The following is a 21,433-nucleotide window of genomic DNA, read 5'->3' as shown; positions in this document are numbered from 1 at the left end:
AGAAAGAAAGAAAGAAAGAAAGAAAGAAAGAAAGAAAGAAAGAAAGAAAGAAAGAAAGAAAGAAAAAGAAAGAAAGAAAAAAAAGAAAGGAAGGAAGGAAAGAAGGAGGAGGGAAGGAGGGATGAAGGAAGGGAGAAAGAAAGAGAGAGAGGTTCTTTGAGATTTAAGTATCATAAGTTACTAGCAACATACAACTGATCAAAACATCATCAATATATTTTAACTTTTGATATGTAATTATAATCTCACAAGTAATTTTAATGCATTTCAATGAGATGGGTGGAGATATTTCCCCCCAATTAGTTAATATATTCAAGAAAGACTATCACTTACTATTAGAGAGATTAAAATTAATCTAATTAAAAGATTAGAATCATTGCTATTCCCGACATTCAGTTCTTTGAACTCCTTCCTAAGTGTATGCCCCAAACACAATATAACTCGTAAGCATCTATAACTTTGATTAGGTCTTTCTCCAATTTTACTGAAAGTAAATAATTGAAAACCATCTAATTTGGGAAAGGATTTGTTATTCAGTCATTAATGTCTCATTCTGTGAAGTATAACCAAAAAGGCCAAGACTTGTAAATTACTATTATTTTACTTGCTATCTTTTCATTTAGAGGCACTTTGTTAAATTAGTTTCAGTAAGAGTTGAGAAAATCAAAATACTTATTTACATCTTTTGGAGTAGAACTACGTTAATGTTTTTATCTTGTGGGGTGCTTTAAATAAAATTTTGTCAAAATCTTATTCAGATTTGGCTCATTCAACTGATGAAAAATATTCTATCATATAACCCAATTATCAGACAAATCAGCCAAGTTAGGTACATTTCTTGTCATTAAAAGTGTGACTTTATTTCTTAAATGAGTGTCTTAATAATCATTTTGGAGAGTATTATTTAAAAAACCACTGAGAAATAAATTATGGAATGCATCATAGAAAATAGATTACTAAAAAGCAGCCACGTTTACATTGATATAGATCAGACATAATTAATTTTATAATGAGTGTAAAACAGGATAACAATGCTGTTTCTCATTACTTGATTTGCAATAAAATAGCACACTATTTTCACCAAATTATGTTATTTGTGGAGCCAGAAATGTGATAGAAAGCATGATACTCTTTCTGTAAGTTGTGTGAATGTGTGCTTCTAACTCTGATATGTGGCTTTGGGAAAAATTAAATAAGAATTATGTCCAAAAATCAGAAGTAATTTTGTTAATTTCCTTAGTTCTCATGCCTAAACTTTTGTTTAATGAAGTTATTTAATAAGAAAGTAATATGTATCCATATACTACTAAAACTAACCGAACCAACATGTATCAAATACCTAAGTATTTATTCATAAGAAGTAGGTAAGATACGATTTTTATCAAAATCAGCTCTAACAACCTCATGGAATAGCATATACAATATCTGAAAAATGTAACCTAAAATTTCTATCTTCAGGTTTTATGCAATGTATCATGGAAATCTTGGTGGTCCGAGAAAATATTCCAGTTATATCTTTTAAGAGTTAGCATCATTAATTAGCCTGGACAGCTCAATTGGTGTCAGGCACTTTCCTTTCCAGTTAATGATAAGTCCTAGGGAGGAGGAATCAGACTTTTCTTAAATACACAAATTCTCCCAACACACACATGCACACACATATGCACAGATGTTGCCGTTAGTAGTCAGATTCAACCACAAGAACAAAAAGATTATAGGATACCCACCCATCAGATAATAATGGCCAATATTTAATGGGCACTTACTAGGTGCCAGTCACCGTTCAAAGTTATTGACATATACTAGCACTTAATTGGTCCTTATACAGCAACTTTGTGAGGTTGGTCTGATAAGCGTCCCCATTACCAGAGGAGGAAATGGATACTCAGAGGCCACAGGACTGGCAGCTGGGGAAGGCAATATGTCATCCAAGGGCACCTTAGCTCAGTTTAATCATCACACACTTGGCCTTCCTGGCACATGAGTTCATTTATTATTACTTCCATTCCATAATTAACCACTACTGGTCCGTAATAGCAACCCCGGTGGTAGGCAGAATAATGCCCTCCCCAAAGGACATCCATATTCTAATCTCTGGGACCTGTGAGTGCGTGGCAGGAGGGCCTTTGCCGATGTGATTGAGTTAGGGATCTTGAGATGGAGAAAATGTCCTGGATTACCCCAGTGTCCTCAAAAGGTGTATCAGGGAACGGGAGGCCGGAGAGTGAGAGTCAGGGGAGACCTGACCGTGGAATCAGAGGTCAGAGTGAGTGACTGCTGATTGTGAAGATGAAGGAAGGGGCATGAGGCAGAGAACAGCAGCCGCCCCGAGAAGCGGGAAAAGGCAAGAAAACAGGCTCTCCCCTAGAGCATGCCGAAAAGAGCACAACCCTCCCAACCTGTTGATTTTAGCCACATAAGGACCAGGGCAGACTTCTGACCTCTCCAACCATAACATAATAAATCTGTGTTGTTCTAAGCCGCTATGTTTGTGGTATTATTACAGAAGCAATAGGAAACTAATTCAACCGCCAAAGCACAAAGCAAGGGCATCAATCAGAGGAGGGCATGAGCATCGACCAACCATCGTATACAAGCTGATGGCAGCACCATGCTTGCTGCCAAATAAAGCCGGGAAATACGTTTGAGCAGCTAAGAAACAACAAATAGGTTCTTGTTTCGGTTCTTGCCTCTTGTCTCCGTTTTGGAATAAGTGAAGATTATCCATGGAGATTCTCATTTTTACTTTTACAAAATTGACTTTGGTGGTTCTTTTTATGAAACTTTCCCCTTCTTTGCTTCAGTATCAATTTTTGCTTGAAGAAATTTTTGCTTGCTTTTCAAAACTTTCCCTTTCCGAACATTTCCTGCTGGGTTTGAGCCCTGACTCTACCAGTGAACTTGCTCCCAGACCATTGGCATTATTATAATTGCTGCAGTAATAATTCATGTAACTACTACCCCGTGCTCAAAGGAAGCACCTTCTCTGCTCTTACATAATTGCTAATTCCGCTGTCAGACGGTCTTCCTGCATCTCAAGCTCCACACAGCAGCCAGAGGGAGTTTTCACTCCAGAAATCTGACAGTGTCATTCCTCTCCTCCAACTCCTTCCCTGACTCCCACTACACTGAGAATGAAGAACAGATTGCTAAGCGTGAGAGCCAAGCGCCCCTCGTGATCGGCCTCCCCTCATGGTCTCCCAAACTCACCTGGCGTCTCTTTCCCAAGCTCTGCCAGACTCCAGCCCTACCACGCTGCTCATCGCTCTGAAACGTGGCAGGTTCTCTCAAGCCTCTGTTCCTGCACATCCTGCTTTCTTTACCTAGAGCAACATCTGCTCCCTTTTCCATCAGGCTAATGCTGTCCCCTCCTTCCCTGACTCAAGGAGAGATCTGATTGTTTCCCAGCATCACCGGCAAAGACATAGTAATAGACATACAGGTGTGAGTCCAGAACATCCACCCATTTACCTTTGAGCTGTGGTTTCCTATGTCATCTATCTCTGATTTCTCTGATTTCCTGGCTGGATACTGAACTACCAACCTCTGTTTTCTGGCTTTTTGGCTTTGGTCTTTTCCACTGGACCACCGACACTGTAATGCTCAGTCCCTTGAACCTAGTACCATCTGTAGCCCCAGGTAAGAGACATTTCCAGAGGATTCAGCCTCAGGTCATAGCCACCCATCCCCCTACACACACACACACACACACACAGCCCAGATGAGAAAACACTAAGGGACACTGATATAATAACAATAATCTATACCTATTGGGTACCACAGCATGCCAGGCATTATGTTAAGCACTTTGTTTCTTTCATAAAAAAGAAAAATCAGGGTTCCTGTGTGGTGCACTTGGTTGAGCGTACCATTCTTGGTTTCAGCTCAGGTGGTGATCAGGGTCATGAGGTCAAGCCCCGTGGCCAGCTCCATGCTCAGCATGGAGACTGCTTGAGATTCTCTCTCTCCCTCTCCCTCTGCCCCTCCCCACTCCTTCTTCCCCATGCTCACACTCTCTCTCTCTATAAAATAAATAAACCTTTTTAAAAAAAATGAAAAAGGAAAAGAAAAATCACCTGCAGGTATTATCTTTTCTCCACTGACAGATGAGGAAACTAATTTCACTAAGATGAAATACCTTGTCTAATGCCATAGAGCTTTTAGTGATCGAGCAGCTAGATCACATGACTTTTGGGAGTTCATCAGTTAACCAGCCCCAGTCCATTGTTTTCTGATCCTGTGGACCCCCAGCCACCCCCACCACACTTGAAAGTACTTCTCTGAACTACCAAAGTTACTTTTCATTTAGTTCACTGGAGTCTAATTGTGTGGACCTGTGTGTCTCCCTAGAGACATGAGCTCCTCAGAGTAGGGATTGTGTCTTTCAAAACTGAGCACACAAAAAAAGCACAAAAAACGTCTTTCTAAACTATTACCAGTGGTCCCAAAACATATCCATTGCCCTAGCTTTGCACACCCTCCTTAACTGCATTTATGCATACACCTACCAGGAAGCTAGGAACAAAATTTTGGTCTCCTATCAACCCTCTCAGTTCAGGTTCCCAGGGCAATTATGAGTTCTCCTTCTGAACTGATTTTTAACTGGCATATTAGGTTGGTATTGTAAGTCACTTCCAAATCCCTCGAGAAATCAAAAGTGTTTTTTATTTATAAAAGAATGCATATGTATGTGAGAGTTTAATAAAATCCTAGGAAAGTGAAGTTTAAAAGCTGAAAGGATCTATGGGGGGGCAGGGTCAGCTGGTTCACATCTTCCTTTTTGCAGACAAAACAAGCAAGGTCAATGCCAAACTTAAAAACTAGTCCCTGAATACATTTTGTGTTTGGCCCACCTGATTCTTTTTTTAAGTTGAGTCAATATTTTTAAATTGTGTGCTCATACACACACACATACAGAAAGAGAAAGTGGGAGGGAGGGAGAAAAAGGGTTGTGTTGGTTCTGCTTCTGTTGAAAAATTGAAATATCTGGTAGCCTCTAGGTATATACCCAAAAGAAATGAAAACATCTGTCTATGTGAAAATTTGTACATGAATGATCATAGTGGCATTATTCATAATACCCCAAAGGCAGAGACAGTCCAAATATCCATCAACTGATGAATGGTAAGTGAAATGTGGTAGATCCATATAATCCATACAATCCCTAGAATGGAATATTATTCAGCCATAAAAAGGAATGAAGTGCTGATACATGCTGTAACATGGATGAACCTTGAAAAATAAGTGAAAGAACAAGTCACAAAAGGCCCAATATTAAATGATTCCATTCATATGAAATGTCCAGGATAGGCCAACCTGTAGCCAGGGAAAGAAGATTAGTGGTTGCATGGGGCTAGGAGAGAGCAGGAATAGGAGTGGCTGCTAATGGGTAATGGGTCTCTTTTTGGAGTGACGAAAATGTTCTAGAACTGATTGTGGCAATGGCTGCACCACTCTGTGAATATACAAAAAAACATTAAATTGTTTAAAAAAAATACGCACATATAGACATATACCTGCATATACATGGGTGTGTGGATAGATATAGACATGAATATGTAGCAACAGGGGGCCCACATAACTGTGGAATTCTAGTAATTATTGGCTGGATCTAAGTCATGGCTACCGCCTTTGAATGAAACTTCTTCCAAAGTCTCCACCACTCAGCTATCCCCAACTACAAGCTTCACCCACTTCACTCAACTGTTTCCTGCCTGGCCTGGGTCTTTGAGTTTTCAGCTTTGGATCAAGACTATCATGGAATTTCAAAGATATAAAAGATGTCACCAGTCTAATCTCTTTACCAATAGGACAACAGGAGTCCCCATTCTTGTCATGGTCACCATCATTCATGGTCACCTCATTCATGGTCATGAACACCATCCTCTGCTTAAATTCTTTCAGTGAGGGTCATTCACTCCGTAGTAAGTCATCCCATTACTATTGTTGCTACTGTCATTACTGTTAATAACATTTATGTAAGGACTTGAAATTTACAGAATGCTTTAACTGCTTTATCTTGCTTGATCGTCGTAACTAACCTGTTAATTACTTATTGTTATCCACAGTTTACAGATAAACACACTGAGAAATTGGATGACTTATCCAAGGAGGTGGAATTTGAGCTCAGATTTCCTGAGCTCAAATTCCATGCTGTTATAGTATGAAACATTGCCAACATACATAAAAGTGCAAAATCAAGTAAGAGACATCCAGGTACCCACCATTGAGATTAAAGAGATGTCAACTTTTGCGGTATTTGTGTCAGAACTCCCCCATGCTCTTTCTCCTGTGCTGGGGTTTACCATCCTTGAGAGGACCCGATTATCCCAATGTGGTGTGTATAATTAAGTCCAATCCCTCCATCATGGAGGGCCATTCTGTCTTCATTTTAAACAGATGTTCTTGAGGATTTCCTTGGTTCAAAGGAAATGTCTAAAGGAAAAGGGGGACACAGAGGGAAGAATGATACAGAAACCCTTGGTGAATGTTCTTATTTTAGCATATATCGTTCGTGACAATCTCTCCCTCTCATTTTCTAACAACTGGTTAACTCTACTTTCAAAAACTCCATGAGACGGACCCAACTGTTTTGTTACACTAGAGTACAACTGTGTCAAATAAGTGGGCTTTAACTAGGTGGGTATGGGCCAGGTTGTAGTAAAACCAATGGTGCTGTTGTGCTGGAATCTACTCAGTGGTTGGGGAAATAACCTGATGTGGGGTGGAGCAATTTGGAGAGGCTTTTCCAACTCTACCACTCGTTGACTGTCCCATCCACACAGTGGTTGGTGTCCCCGGGCCTCCTTTCCATCCTATGTAAAATGGAGCTAAGAACACAGGCTGGACCCCTGTTATCCCTGCCCCAGCCTGGTCCAGATGTGCTCTTTCACCCAGCACAGCTAAGGAAGAATCACCCTAAGCCTGGAAATGCAACTCATTTCATGAGCTGAATGCAATCAGAGGGCTTAACCAACTGAGCCACCCAGGCGCCCTTGAGGACTGAGGAGCCATCTCAAGATGAGTCATCTGGCTCAAGAGTTGATTGTCAGTGGTCCTAGCCACACACTTCACCACCAATAGCCATTTCATTTTATCTCTGCACAGATGTTCAAACCACAGATTTCCTGGGTCTGCAGCCTCCCAGGAAATGGAAGCCAAACAACAGATGATTCATATTTCCTCTCAAGTGGCAAGAAAAACTATCTGCCACGGAAATCGCCACCAACCTTGCAAGGCCCTGGCCTGAGGTTCTCCTTCCATGTGCTCAGCTGATGGGCTTGGGCTCGCCTGGGTCCAGAGACTGTCTGTCCTCCCACTGGGTTCTCTCCAAAAATGAGAGGGGAAAGACAGAAAGAGCTGGAGGAGGAGAGGAGAGTTAACATTTATTAAGTGCCAGTGTGAGCTGGGTTCTGACTCCATGAGCCACTTTACATCTATTATGTCATGCAATTTCACTACAATAAAGTGAGACAGGTATTCGATGCTATCTGCCATACTTTACATTCTCTTTTTATTGTCCATTTCCCTCACTAAATGGTTCACTGCTCTATCTCCAGTTTCTAGAACTGGGATATAATAACATATAGTGAATATAAATAATGCTCATACCAGCTACTGTTCTAAGTACTTTAACACACTAGCTCAAGCAAATAGTAATAGTAATAATCAGCACTTAGCTTTTGCCAGACCCTGTTCAATTTTCATACATTAACTCAGTTATTTCTCACAACAACCCTATGACTTCAAAATAAAACAAAACCAAACAAATTACTATCTCCACTTTCCAGATGATACAGCTGAGGCATGGAAAAAAAAAAAAAAAACTGGCTTGCCCATTCTCCTATAGCTAGATTCAATTCCAGGCTCTAGTTTCAACCATGATGCTAGTCTGCCTCTCTCAAGATAGAGGCTTAATAAATATTTGTTAAATGAATAATCATACCCATTTTACAGATGCAGAAATTCAGCTACTTGCTAAGATCCCACAGCTTGTAGGACCAAACTAGGATTCAAACTGAGACTTGTGTGATCATAAACTACCATAACCACAGCCTATGAATTATTTTTAATTATAACAAGATATACAAAGCATAAAGTTTGCTGTAGTAACCACTTTTAAGTGTACAGTTCTGAGGCATTCAGTACATTCACGCTGTTGTGCAACCATCATCACCATCCATCTCCAGAACTGTTTCATCTTCCCCAGCTGAAACTCTGCACCCATTAAACACTAACTTCCCATTCCTATAAAATTCTTAACAGGGAGAAATGTGGCCAGAGTTCAACCCTGGAGGGAGAATTCAACTATGCGGGATGATTTGAGAGGAGCGATAAAGAATTCCCGCCCTTGAAATTTGCTCCTCTGTTAGCGGTCATAAATTCGGACATTATACCATTAGACAGTCATTCTTTTGATTTTTTAGAGATCTTGAGATCTTCAAGAGCCCAAAGAGAAGGTTGGGATATCAGGCAGCCACAATGCAGGGATGTCTTAAAGGGAAGATTAGGAAGGTTGGCACCGAGAAACTCCCTTCTCTCCTAGCTTGTTCGAGACGGGGGGCTGCCTTCTTTTGTTCACTCATCAAATACTGGGGAGTGTCCATCGTGTTCCAGGCACTGCTGAAGCGCTGGGGATATGCTGATGAGCATTATCATGGGGCTCCACGGAAGAATAAACAGTATGACCCTCCATGCTATGGAAGAAGGGCTCGAACTCTGGGAACACATAGAAGGAGTTCAAGGAAGGCTTCCCAGGAAAAGCAACAACTAAGCCCAGAACTAAAGTTTGCATAGGGGTCATCTTGATGAAGGTGGCTGGAGAGAAGTGGAGGGAGGGCAGGAAGAATGTTCCAGGGCAAAGGGCACAGTACGTGAAAGACTGGAAAGCGAGATATCAGTGTGAGGAATAGCACAATTGTCAGCAGAGGGGATGAGGCATGGTGTGGGGAGAACAGAGAGAGAGAGAGAGAAGGCTGGAGTGGGTGTGGGGACCTGATCAGGTCAGGCCTTCTAAACCAAATGAAGGAATATGGACTTTATCCTGACAGCAACTTGGAGCTACCGTGGATTTAAAGCAGGAAGGCGGCACACTCAGATTTGCATCTCACAAAATGTGGAAGACAGAAAGGAAGGAGGGACAGAACTGGGAATAGGGCGACCGGGTAGGAGTTGATTATGTAAATCAGGCCAGAGATGAGGGTTCTCTGAACCGGGGTAGTTGGCCACCGCGGAGATGAAGTTGGTGGACAGGTTCAAGAGTGACCGTGGGAGCAGAATTAAGAGGACTCGGTGATTTTGGAGAGATGGGGAGAGACAGGAGTCACAAATGATGCCTGGGTTTCTGGTTTGAATAACCAAATGGCTGGTGGTTATATTCACCTATTCACTGAGATAAAGGACCCTGGGAGAGTGGCTGGTTTGGGGAGAAGTTAATCAGTTCCATTCTGGACAAGTTCAACCCAGGGTCCTGTGAAACACCCCAGGAAAGATGTTCAGGAGGACAGCAAAAAGGGCCCGACAGGTGCTGCTGGTACGATTCTCCCTTTTCTATACATGGGGGTTAGATAGGGTGGAGGAAAAGTTGACAAGAGGAACTAGAATCTAGTTAATTCTAGATAACAGCTACCCACTAATCCACATATATATATATATTTATTTATTTATTTATTTATTTATTTATTTTTATATATATAAAATAACATACACGTTAGAATGGAACACAGTGTTGCTGTGAGACAGTTCTTCTGGGTCAGTAGAGTTTGAAGATCTAGAGCGAGCATGCAGGGGCTGGGGGACAAGGGGCAGGAAATCCCTGGAAATGAGCTTGACAATTCCAGTCCGGTGCTGTTTATGAATTTCTTGATCACAGTATACTCGATTTCTACATTAACAACACTGGCACAGACGTGCACCAGTCAAAAACCTGGCAAGTGGTTTATTGTTAGAGGTGATAGAAGATAAAAGATGCTCTGGAGTCAGAGAGTGGTGATGATTGCACAACCTTGTAAAATACTAAAAACCACTGAATTGTAGACTTTTAAAGGACAAATTTTATGGTATCTGAATTATATCTCAATAAAAAAGAATTCTTAATAAAAAGAATCCTGGCCAGTACTCTTCAGTCACAGTGACCCTGCGAGCTCTTCCCTTTTGTAAGTGTTTCTGGTTGGCCCAGGGTCCTGTGATGTATTCCGCCTTCAGGGACTGAAGATGGTGCCCTCCACCCTCGAGTAACCTTTCCACATCCAATCCTGATGCTTCTCCTTGTCATTGTTGCACCTCAAGAGCAGAGCTGCAGACCCGGCAGCAGGTGCATTTGCTATTGAGGAATGTAAAACGTTGTGAGGAAGATAGAGTTTTGAATGAAGTTAGTAAAGCCCGTAGAGATATATTTTTACATCCAAAGCTATGAAACAAAATTTTTTTTATTTAAAAAAAATTTTTTTAAAGATTTTATTTATTTATTTGAGAGAGAAAGAATGAGAGAGAGAGAGCATGAGAAGGAGGGTCAGAAGGAGAAGCAGACTCCCTGCTGAGCAGGGAGCCCAATGTGGGGCTCAATCCCGGGACTCCAGGGTCATGACCTGAGCCGAAGGCAGTTGCTCAACCAACTGAGCCACCCAGGCACCCCTGAAACAAAATTTTAAATTGAGAAGATATTGTTGACTTTTTATTCAACTCCTTAGCTATGTTTAGGTGCCGAACTTAATGCTTTACAGACTTTATTTAATCACTGTAATGATTCCTTGAAATAGATAGCAGTATTGTACCATGAGAAAGTTGAGGCAAAGATGACTAGCTACCCCAAGTTCCACAGCTAGTGGCAGAGCCCAGATTTGAACCAGACAACAGAACCCAGGGTCCACTGTACTATCTCTCCTCCCATACCATAGGTGCCCAGAAAGGACTTTATTCGGCTCATCTATAGGACTCAGCTTAGACATTGTTTTATCTCAGAAGCTTCCTCAAAAGCTCCTACATTTGGTGAGATGTCCCTTGTCTATGACACAAGTTGCCTGTATTTCTCCTCTCACGTTATTTATCACACTAGGACATGATTGCCTATTACTTCAGCTGTACTGATTGTAAATGGTGTGAGGGCAGGGATCACACCCACCGGGTCCTGTTATCTATCCCCAGGGCCCGGCATGTGGGTGGTTTTCCAAAACCAAATTGAATGAATGAACAAATTTCTATGTACCATCCCTTACTCTCAAGAGACTTTTCCGGACCTCCCTACTCTGTAATTTAATTCATTTTGCTTTGTTGTAGGTAATGCACATAATATAAAACTCCCCTCCTCCAATGGATTCTCTTTCCAAATGTTCAATGCTTTTCTAATTTTGTGACTCAGACTTGTTGACTGGTTTTTGCCTCTGGGGTCTGTTCTCCTGGTTTTAATTGTGGTCCCAAACTTGTGGTATAATTGGGATATTGGTGATGGAAAAAGGATGGTTTAACTTTTACCTAACTGGGTGACATAGCTGAGTAGGTATTTCTTAATTTTCTCTCTGGTACTCAAAGTTAAAGACTTTTAGCTCTGTTATGATAGCTTTGTACCAAGTACATGTCACGGACTTTCTTTTACAAGTGCCTCCATCCTCCTCCCCAATATGGCATTAGTATGACTCTAAAGACCAAATGGGCTCTGCTTTCATTTTTCATTACTACTCCCACAACTTCATTGCAAAACCTCTACCCTTCCTTTGCCTTTACTTCTGTCTTCCATTTCCACCCCCAATAGGCATGACCCACAATTCAGTCTCCATAAACAAAAGGTGCATTGAAGTAAATCTCATTGCAACTGATGTAGGCCGTTCTGTGACACCCTGGAGTACAGAAAATGCCACATTTCTTTAGCGTCCTAAAGTAAATTAAACCTATAACAGGCCCTGCACTCAAAAGGATCAAGAGTTGCCAAATCAGAGAAATATTCCAGGTTTATTCTTGCCCCCTGCATCACACAAGAAACATGGGGCTTACAGAGATCAGAAATTGGGGGGAAGGTCACAGGTCCCTCACCCATCATTTCAGTGATACCCATGAGCTGCTAGTTGCAAAATCCTATGGTAATTTTTTCTGTTTTCATCTTACTCAAACAATCAGCAACATTTGAAACAGTCAGTTTCTCTCTCTTCCCCCAAAACTTTCTTTCTTTCCACTTTTCTGGCTTGCTCTTCCCCTTCCCTGGCCTCTCCTTCTCTGTGACTCTGCCAATTCCTCCTCATCTTCTCTAACTCTAAAATCAGAGTACCCCAGGCCTCCATCTTTGGACCTCTTCTCTATCTTCACTCCTTGTCTAGATGAGCTCATCAGGCCCCACAGCTCCACAGACCATCAATCCGCATTGATAATTTCCAAAGCAATCTCCAGTTCTAACTTCTCCCTTCAACTCAGACCCCTATAGCTGACTGCCTATTTGACATCTCCACTCAGATGCTGAACAGATATCTACAATTTAATATGTCCAAAACCTGATCATTCCTCTCCCCACCAAATCAGCTCCAACCTCATTCAATCCATCTGCAAATAGGATTGTCTCCTGCTTAGAAATATAATTCCTCACCTCTTCTTCTACTGCCACCTTAGTCCAGGTCACTAGCATATATATTTTTGCTTGGATCATTGCATAAAGGGTCTATCTGCTTCACTTCCATCCTTATCTTCTAAATCTATTCTTCTCACAGCAGCCAAAGTAATTCTTTTAAAACAAAAGTCAGATTATATCTATGCTTGAAACTTTCCAATAGTTTCTCATCACAGAGTAAAATGCAAAGACTTTGCAATGTTCTGCAAGTGGTTACATGGTCTGGTCCTTTGTGTCTGGAATACTCCTTTCCAAATATCCACATGGCTTATTCCCTCAAGTCCTATATGTCCATATTCAATGCAACATTCTCAGTGGAGCCTTCTCTGACCACCCTATATGTAATAGTGTCTCCCACCCCTCTCTGTCTCTCTCTCTGTCTCTCGGCCCCCTTACCAGCTTTAGTTTATTCTTCTGCATGGCCCTTAGTATGATTTCTCATAAATGCATTTATGTCTGTATCGTCTGTCTCCCTCCTCTAAGATGTAAACTCAGTGAGAGAAGGGACTTGGGGCTGCTTTGTTCACTGCTGCATCCTGCACTCCGACAGGATCTGCCTCCAACTAAAGGCTGTTGAGTGACTGGATGATGGGCTGCCCCTGTCTGTGGAGCCCATGCCAAGGTGGTGACTGCCAGCAACCTCCCTCTCTGCTCCTCGCCAGGGGTCCCCCACTCTCTGCCCTCGTTCCCAACCCTCAAAGCTTTCCACGCAGCCATCCCCACTGAACACTGTGCCTTAGGGTGCCCTGCCACTCACACAACCAGCCCCTCCACACCTCCTTCCTGACTTGCAGGACTGTAATTTCACCTTGACCTTCCAAACACACACACACACACACACACACACAGTGCTTCCTCGTGCCCTGGAGGGAAGATGAGCCCTGAGAGGTGGTGTAGCATAAAGCTTAATAGACTTTGGAGACCAACCTCTGTGTCCAGTTCCCTGTCACTTAACAGTTGTGTGACTTGGGGCAAGTTTCTTAACTTCTCCGTGTCTTCCTTTCCTTATCTGCAAAATAGAGATGATAACGAGTCACTTCCTCATGGGTTTGTTGTAATGATTAAATTAGTTAATTTATGTTAAGTGCTTAGAATCATGCTTAGCACAATGTGTGTTCACTCTGGTTTTTGTAAAATGTCCGTGTCTTTCACAAGGGAGGTGAGCTACAGATGAAGAGATGGCTTTTTCTTTCCCAGGGATTCTGCAGCAGCCGCAGAAGAGAGGGAAGAGGGAAGGGGCAGAAGGAGGAAGGGGGTAGGGAGGGAGGGAGGGAGGAAGGGAGGAAGATAGTAAGGAGAAAAACAGATAGATACATTAAGTATGTTTTCATTAAACCCCCCTATTGTGCGGATAGAGTAAAAATTCACATCAAGGGAACTCCTGATTGGAGAGAGATGGGCCCACGTGTAGCTCCCACAACTTCTGTCTCCTGTCAGTTGGGGATGACTGTCCGGTTGCTTTGAGGAATAAATTCATTTCTTCATCAAATATTCCCTAGATGCTCACCATGAGCCAGAACTGTGAACTCTAAAACACCAAGTTAACTACAGGCGAGCGCAATTTCAAGCTGGAAGGCCATGCTTAATGAATGTATCTATTATTCTTGATGTAAAGTAATTTTAGCTTGGGGAGCAGGTGAGGAAGAGGGAGACCTAAAATCTGTATTAATTGAACCATTTCTTAAATCCGTGCCCACTCTACCTTGCAAAGTTTTCTGTATACAATCCTACCTCCTCCATCGGACTGCCCTACCCCAAGTCTGCTGGGCTCAGGGGCTCAGGCCACTGGAGAAAGTGCCATTCAGGGCCAGCAGCACTTGCCCCTGCATGTGGCCAGTGGAGGTGGGCTTCCCCCCTCCTTCAAGTGGGGCCTCAGGTCCCAGGCACCATCTGGGTGGTAGGCCTGACAGCCGAGGTGATGGTAGGCCGGGCCAGGAGCCCCATGGGAAGCAAGCCGGCCATGCACCCTAGGGCCTCCTCTGCCTGGTCTGCGGTGGGGGTGGGGGTTGTAGGCAGGTGCGCAAGGCACACAAGGGGCTCGGGATGGCCTGCAGGGAGCCCCGTGCCCAGGTCAGGCTGTGTGTCCGTGGAAGCCCTGCAGGACTGGCCCCAACTGGAGCAGACACTTTGATTCCTTTCCTCTAAGGCACCACCTGGCAGTGCCTGGCACTCCCCATCCTGAGCATGGCTGACAGCACAGGCGGAAGAGTAGGTGGTGGTGAGGGGTGACATACAACAGGGATGGGACCACTGAGGTTGGCCTTTCAGTAATTGCTTGGTGGCCTCTCCTCTTCCTCACTCTATCAGAATACATCAATTCAGCGCAAGGGGCGCAGGATTTATTGTGCCTGTCCGTCAGGAGCGGGAGACTATGGTGCTGCCTGGCTGCGGACCTCCACCGGACCGTTTAACCTCACTGAGCCTCCATTCCCTCCCTGAACATGACTACATTGGGCAGATCTCTGAGGACTCTTTCCAACCCTAAGAGTCAGTGATTTTTTTTTTGGAAGAAATAAAAGACATCATTCTTGCATTCGAGGAATGCTGAATCTAGCTAAGGAAATTGACCTGATGCCCAGGAAAAAGGTGATAGCCTTTGAAGGCAGGACATAAGGAAGGGTCTCCCCGTGCTCTGTAAGAGTTCTGGAAATGACTCACAGAGGAAGGCAGTGGGCCTGGCCCTTGGGGGCAGGTAGGTGCACTCCCACCATCTGTGATGTCATCCAATGTGTTGATGGGTGTGGGCAGCTAGTGGGGACCCCAATAGGTGTGGCTTTGCAAGAAGGTGGCCCAGTGGGGCGAGATGACCTGGGTGTGAGTCCAAGTTAGAAGTGACAAGACTCTGAAGTGAGACAGGCCAGGAGGAAATCCCAGCCTGCTGTGAGGTGCCCCGTCTGTCTTGTCCCTTCAAAAATAGTGCTGCCCTCATAAAATGGTTGCTAGGATTCCATAGATAAAGTATGCCAAGTGTTTAGCATAATGTACGATAGGCAGTGAGTGCTCAATAAACATTAGCGGGAGCCCTGTTTTCTTACAGTTAGTATGTGCCCTGGTGCATCCTCCCTGAGTTGGCCTGAGAACAGTCCCACCCCCTGCACTCATTTCACCCAAGATGTGGGTCAGAAAACTGTGAGAATCTGGCAAGCGCAGAGTTGGGCCCCTTTCCAAAGTCCGTGCCAAGGTCCCAGCCTTAGTGCCAGGGCCACATGGCTGAAAGGAGACGTCTCTGGTGGCAGAGTTGCATGGGGGAGGGGCCTCAGAGGACCAGGGATGTCCACCAGCCACCAGGAGCCCAAGGAGGGGGTCAGCCAGCAGGTCCTCTGAGGGGGCACGCAGTGAGGGCTTGTGACTCAGGCTTTTTTTTTTTTTTAAAGATTTTATTTATTTATTTTGACAGAGAGAGAGATCACAGGTTGGCAGACAGGCAGGCAGAGGGAGAGGGAGAAGCAGGCTCCCCGCTGAGCACAGAGCCCGGTGTGGGGCTCGATCCCAGGACCCTGGGATCATGACCTGAGCTGAAGGCAGATGCTTAACCATCTGAGCCACCCTGGCGTCCCTCGTGACTCAGTCTTTCTCAGGCAGTGGCCGGTGTGTACTCATCTTCCACAAGGAGAAGCAACGTGGTGGCAGTTCCAGCCCTGGGCTATCTTTCATTGACAACTTAGTATGTAGGACATGGCCCCACAGTCTTCACCGCGCAGGAGAGCCCAGTGCCAACCACGCGGGGCAAACAGGGCTGCATTAGCGCTTGCCATCCCAGAGTCAGACTCAGAAGTGATGAGGAGGGATTCGTTTTTAGCTTTTCTTATTGCCCCCTTTTCACAGTTGGGCACTGCTCTAGTTACTATACTCACAAATGCAAATCCAGACCAAAGTTGCAAAGAGTAAGGCGAAATAACCCAACCCAATCCGCTGAATTGAGGAAAGTCAATTATAGGCATGTTTTCTTGATAAAGATATGCATAAGTAAACATGTGGCCTAGAGCCTTATACCCCAAATAAATTGATAATATGATAGTCTAAAATAAAACACCGAAAGCTTTACTGCTCCCTCCGGAAACACCCCAACCGCCCGAGCAAAATGGAAAGATTTAAGACATTCTAATGTACACAGCCCCATCGCGGCTGCAGTATGATTACTGTCTTTCAAAGCAATGGTTTTTCACTGATTTGTTTTTGTTTGGTTTGGTGTCTTTCCCCCTCAGTGTGATGAGTCTAAGTGAAAAACTTGGCAGCGAGAGGGAATCTGACCATCATCGTGGAATTCGGAGTTGCTCTGTGTTATCCCCTTTCTCCAAAGGTGGAGATTTCTTCCCCCGTCCCTCCCAGAAGCTCACCATGGCGGGCTGTTTTCCTAGAGTTTATGTGTAACTTCCTTGGCTGCGGAGGCCAGGCTCTAGGTTAACTTCTGGAAGTATCTTTGGAAACTCATTCTCAGGCAAAACTCCAAGAAAAAGAGGCCCATGGTGAGGAACTGACATAATTTTTTACACCACAATGAGCATATTTCTGCAGGCAACTGCAGTGAAAACAGGTTGCCAAGACCAATATTGATCTAGTCCTTCATCCAATCAACAAATGCCATTGTTTATAAGATATGATTTTTCTTGGTTAAAGTTCAAAGTTAAACTCCAAGGATTTTCAAAACTATAAAAATGAGAGGCTTTCATACCCTCAAAAAAAAAAAAAAAAAAAATTCCTGGCCAGCTTTCCTCTTCCATGGCTTTTCAAAGTCGCTATAAGAAACGTAGCCAAAAAACCATCTTTGGGGTCTTTTTTTTCCTCTGAACTCTGATAGTTCCTTTTTTAAAGGAAGATTATACTCCATAAAAGCGCCTTAAATCTTTGTCCCTCTCCTGAAAATCATGACCCATCACTTGCACAGATGACTAGCGTTCACTTTTCTGCTTCAGGCCTCACCCACCTGCAGAATCCCATAAATCAATTCAGGTTTTTCCAGGTTTAGATTCTAGCAGCGCCCCCCCTTCCCACCCCTCTTCTCTAATGTGGAAATGACAGTCTTTTCTAAGCCCCTTGGAGCAAGGCAAAAGGTCTGATTTTGAAATGAAAAGCCTTAGCAGATAAATGGTGACCAGATGGTGCTTTGGAAACCAGTTCCTTGTGGGCCTTCTAGATCCAGATGAGTCTCGCCTCCTGGGAGCGGGCATCGGTGACAAGCAGGGCAGGTTTAGGATGTGGAACTAGGGTGGGATAATAATGAAATTTATGAGATCTCCAGTTGGGCAGCTTCTTCTTTAAGAAAAAAAAAAAAAGTTATAGTTAACAGGGGCCTCACCTTCTTCTGCATACCTGCTCCCGCCCCCCAGGACCTGGCGGAGTGGCTTGTCTACATGTGGTGCTGAGTGTTAGCTGAATGATGGTTTGATTGGTTCATTTGGGGATGCCAACAGTGTACGGATTCATTCCTATGGCCATGTCTCTCAGTTCACTTCTCTAGTTGGGAGGAAATGTGAGCTGAGGATGGTAAGCATCCACTCCTGCCACAAATGGGTCCTGCGTGCCTATCACACACCAGGCTTGTCTAGACACTTGGGTCCAGCCATGAATAAAACCGACAAGCAGTCCCTGCCCTTGGGGAGCTTGTGCTGTAACGGGAGGGGAGTGGGCAGATTATAAACACTGAACTAATCTCTTAGAGGAGACACTTTGAGCGCATTGATAGGATGTTCTCTTCCAAAACACAAGCAGGGGAAACAAGTAAAAGACACAACAACCCCGGGACTCTGTGCATCAGCAATAGGAACCGTGGCAACACCCCGAACGCATCGAGCCATCATGAGGCCAAGAGCCGGGGGTGGGGGTGGGGGGCTAATTCTGAGCACTGACAGCTCACATCCATGCAGAACTTTCCAGCCTGCCAAGAGCTTTCACAGACTCTGTTTCCTACAGTCTTCACTAGAGCCCCTGCAGAGCGGGCAAGGACAATCTTTCAGGCCTATAGACGAGCAATCCGAAGTTTCAAGATCAAGGTTGCAAAACCCACACGGCAAGACTGGGCTTCAAGCTCAGCAGAATGACGGCGATAATAATAACAATAATAAATAGGGCGCTTGCCACGTGCTCACCCCTGTTCTAAGTGCTGTATAAGAATTAGCTCAGTTTAATCCTCCAAACATCCCAATGAGATGGATAGGACTGTTTTCCTCGTCTTCTAGTTGAGAGCATTGAGGCACGGAGAGGATGAATCGCTCGTGTAAGGTTACACCGCTAACCAGTGGCAGAGAGTTTGGATTCGAAGTCAGGTCTTTCAAACATAAGCAGCTTCCTCAAATGGTAGCTGCAGCTCTGGGTCCAAAAGCAGTGCAGTCTCTCAAGTGCAGAAAAGAAGGTTGATTGGTTCATCAACTGGCCAGGCATGAATCAATAGCCGCATGCCTGAGGAGTTACCATCTCTTACAGCGAACAACCATCTCTCTGTGCTAATAATATATTTCATGAGTGATAGTGATATTAAATAAGAGGGAGAGAAACTCAAAGGATTTTTTTAATTGTCTGAGGATCCCTTTGCTGCAAGCCAGACATCCCATTAGGATGAAGCTGGTTTGGGGCACCTGGGAGGCTCAGTCAGTTAAGCGGCTGCCTTCGGCTCAGGTCATGGTCCCAGGGTCCTGGGATGGAGCCCTGCATCGGGCTCCCTGCTCAGTGGAGAGCCTGCTTCTCCCTCTCCCTCTGCCTGCCGCTCTGCCTACTTGTGCTCTCTATCTCTCTCTGTCAAATAAATAAATAAAATCTTCAAAAAAAAAAAAAAAAAGGATGAAGCTGGTTTATCTCTTACTCCTTTGAAATTAACAGAGGACCGTGATTTGCAGTTTTCTTGCTTGATGTTAACCACTCGGTGATTTCGCCCTTCTCTGAACTCCTGCTGTACCCAGGCTTGACAAGACAATATTACGTGTAATTACACTTTGCTTTGCACTCTGACATAACTGTTCTACGTATGCCTATCCTGTCTCCCCAAACAAATGGTAAGATACTCAATGATTAGATCTATATTGGATGCCTTCATTGGCCCTTCAGCACTAACCGAGGTACTTGATCACTGTTTGTTGACTGCTTCAGTGATCATCTCTTAGGTAAGTTTTCAGTGGTTTTCCAGAAGTATTTGTGCTTGTTCCATATTGGTTGGCTAGAGGTATTCATTTTTTCTTTGTTTTGCTCTGTTGCAGTTAGAACTATAAATATTCATATACAAAGACGTTGTGCTGGTAAATGTTTAGCAGCAAGCTCTCCAGGAAAAAAAAGAAAACAAGGCCTTGATCTATACAGCATTTCCCATCCTCTGACCATGGCCTATTTCAAGCTACCAGCATGACGTCAACTGGCTTACAAAACTCCTGAATTTTAACAATTGGTTCTAGTAAGCCGTGAATGTCGTTCCAAAACACGATAATTTCTCCCCCTAAAATATGATCTTTGCTGGATATGGTGACGTGGTTTTCTATCTCAACAAAGGCTTTCTTAGTGAGGGATTGTATTCAGGTTTGCCTGAAATACAGGACCTTTGGTTTGTATGTATGGTAGTTTGAAATACACACTTTAACTGTGTAGAATTGCTCACTTCGTCCTTCCAGAGTCAGGCTGTACGAAAGGTTTTATATTTAAATTGATGAACCTAAAGAATTAAAGTCTACTCTCTTAAGTTAACCCAACAACCAACCTACATTCTATCCCCTGCCTTCTGCCCCCTTCCTTCTTCCCTCCCTCTGTTCCTTCCTTCCCCCCTCACTTCACCTTCTTTACTGCCCATGTCTTTTTCATTTTGAGTGGTAAGCTTTGCTCTTAACTTACAGTGACGTCGGTAGGACGAGAAAACACTTGGGGAGCCAATGATCTTGCCATCCTAAACCCATGTGAAAACCCACTGTAGAACTTAAAACGACTGTTGGATCGGTTTCCTTTCTAGCCAGTTTTCCAGAAAGTCCTTCTCCTAATTCAGCTTTTTACTTAGGGTTCCTAAAATGTCCTTAATGGGCTGTGTCCTGGGCATAGTCATTTTAGAGGGGAAGAGATAATTCTCTACCCAGTTTGGAGAGTTTCATAGGGTTCTGAGAATGTTGTCTTCTCTGAATTTATAAAGATTCTAACTGCTGGTTTCCTCCTCTGCCCTCCTGGACAACCCCCCCCTCCTCTTTATTAAACCTCTGGTTATGAGAAATTCTACTTGCTGTGTGAGTTGAGGGAGGGAAGGAGGGAGGTTAAGACCTATCCATATGTGGAAACTGGCTGCTTCACGACTTGGCTGATGGGGCTGCCTGGGTGTAGGAGAGCAGCAGAAAGCAATTACATTGCTTCAAAATCATTCCCATTGCATCAAAACCATCATTATTATTTTTTTAAAAAAGAAGCTATATGACATTAACAGGTTTTTAAAGGAAAGTAATAAAGATCTGTTTTGTCTAAAATATCAGTGAGACTTTCTATTAAATTTGTTGCGACAAAACCCACTTTTTCTTGATGACTTGGTTCTCAAACACTTCCGCAAGCTCGCATGCTCTTTCTCTCCTTTCTGCTACGTCTGGCTCTTTCATCAGTCTTCCAGCGGGAAGCCTAGGCACGGGTACTTTCAACCCAAGAGCCCGCATGACACCTTTCTCTGAACTGCTCAGACTTCTCCATTTGGTTTCGTAGTAGATGGGTGTTTTCCACTCCAAGTGAACTAGAAGCTCCCTGTAAGCAGAGGCCATTTCACATTCTGCTCGGGTCCCTGTGTTCTGCAGAGCACAGGGGTGTGGAATCCCATAATGATCAGAGCCAGAAGGGCCTTTGGTGAGATCCTCTCACCTAGGCATTGTTACTTTGGTCCATGGAAACTGTCCTCCTCAA

The 21,433-nt window shown here is 43.8% G+C and overlaps 1 protein-coding gene across 2 annotated transcripts in view; it reads left to right on the top strand.

Moving 5' to 3' along the window:
* Positions 1-21,433, top strand: part of RBPJ (recombination signal binding protein for immunoglobulin kappa J region) — a 222,328-nt gene that overhangs the window by 15,335 nt on the left and 185,560 nt on the right. The window lies entirely within an intron of this gene.

This window comes from Mirounga leonina, unplaced genomic scaffold (genome assembly GCF_011800145.1).
Source record: "Mirounga leonina isolate KUSES-001 unplaced genomic scaffold, KU_Mleo_1.0 Mir_129, whole genome shotgun sequence".
In the NCBI taxonomy this organism is placed as follows: domain Eukaryota; kingdom Metazoa; phylum Chordata; class Mammalia; order Carnivora; family Phocidae; genus Mirounga; species Mirounga leonina.
The sequence above is the reverse complement of the archived record's forward strand: the minus strand, read 5'-3'. Positions and strand labels throughout refer to the sequence as shown.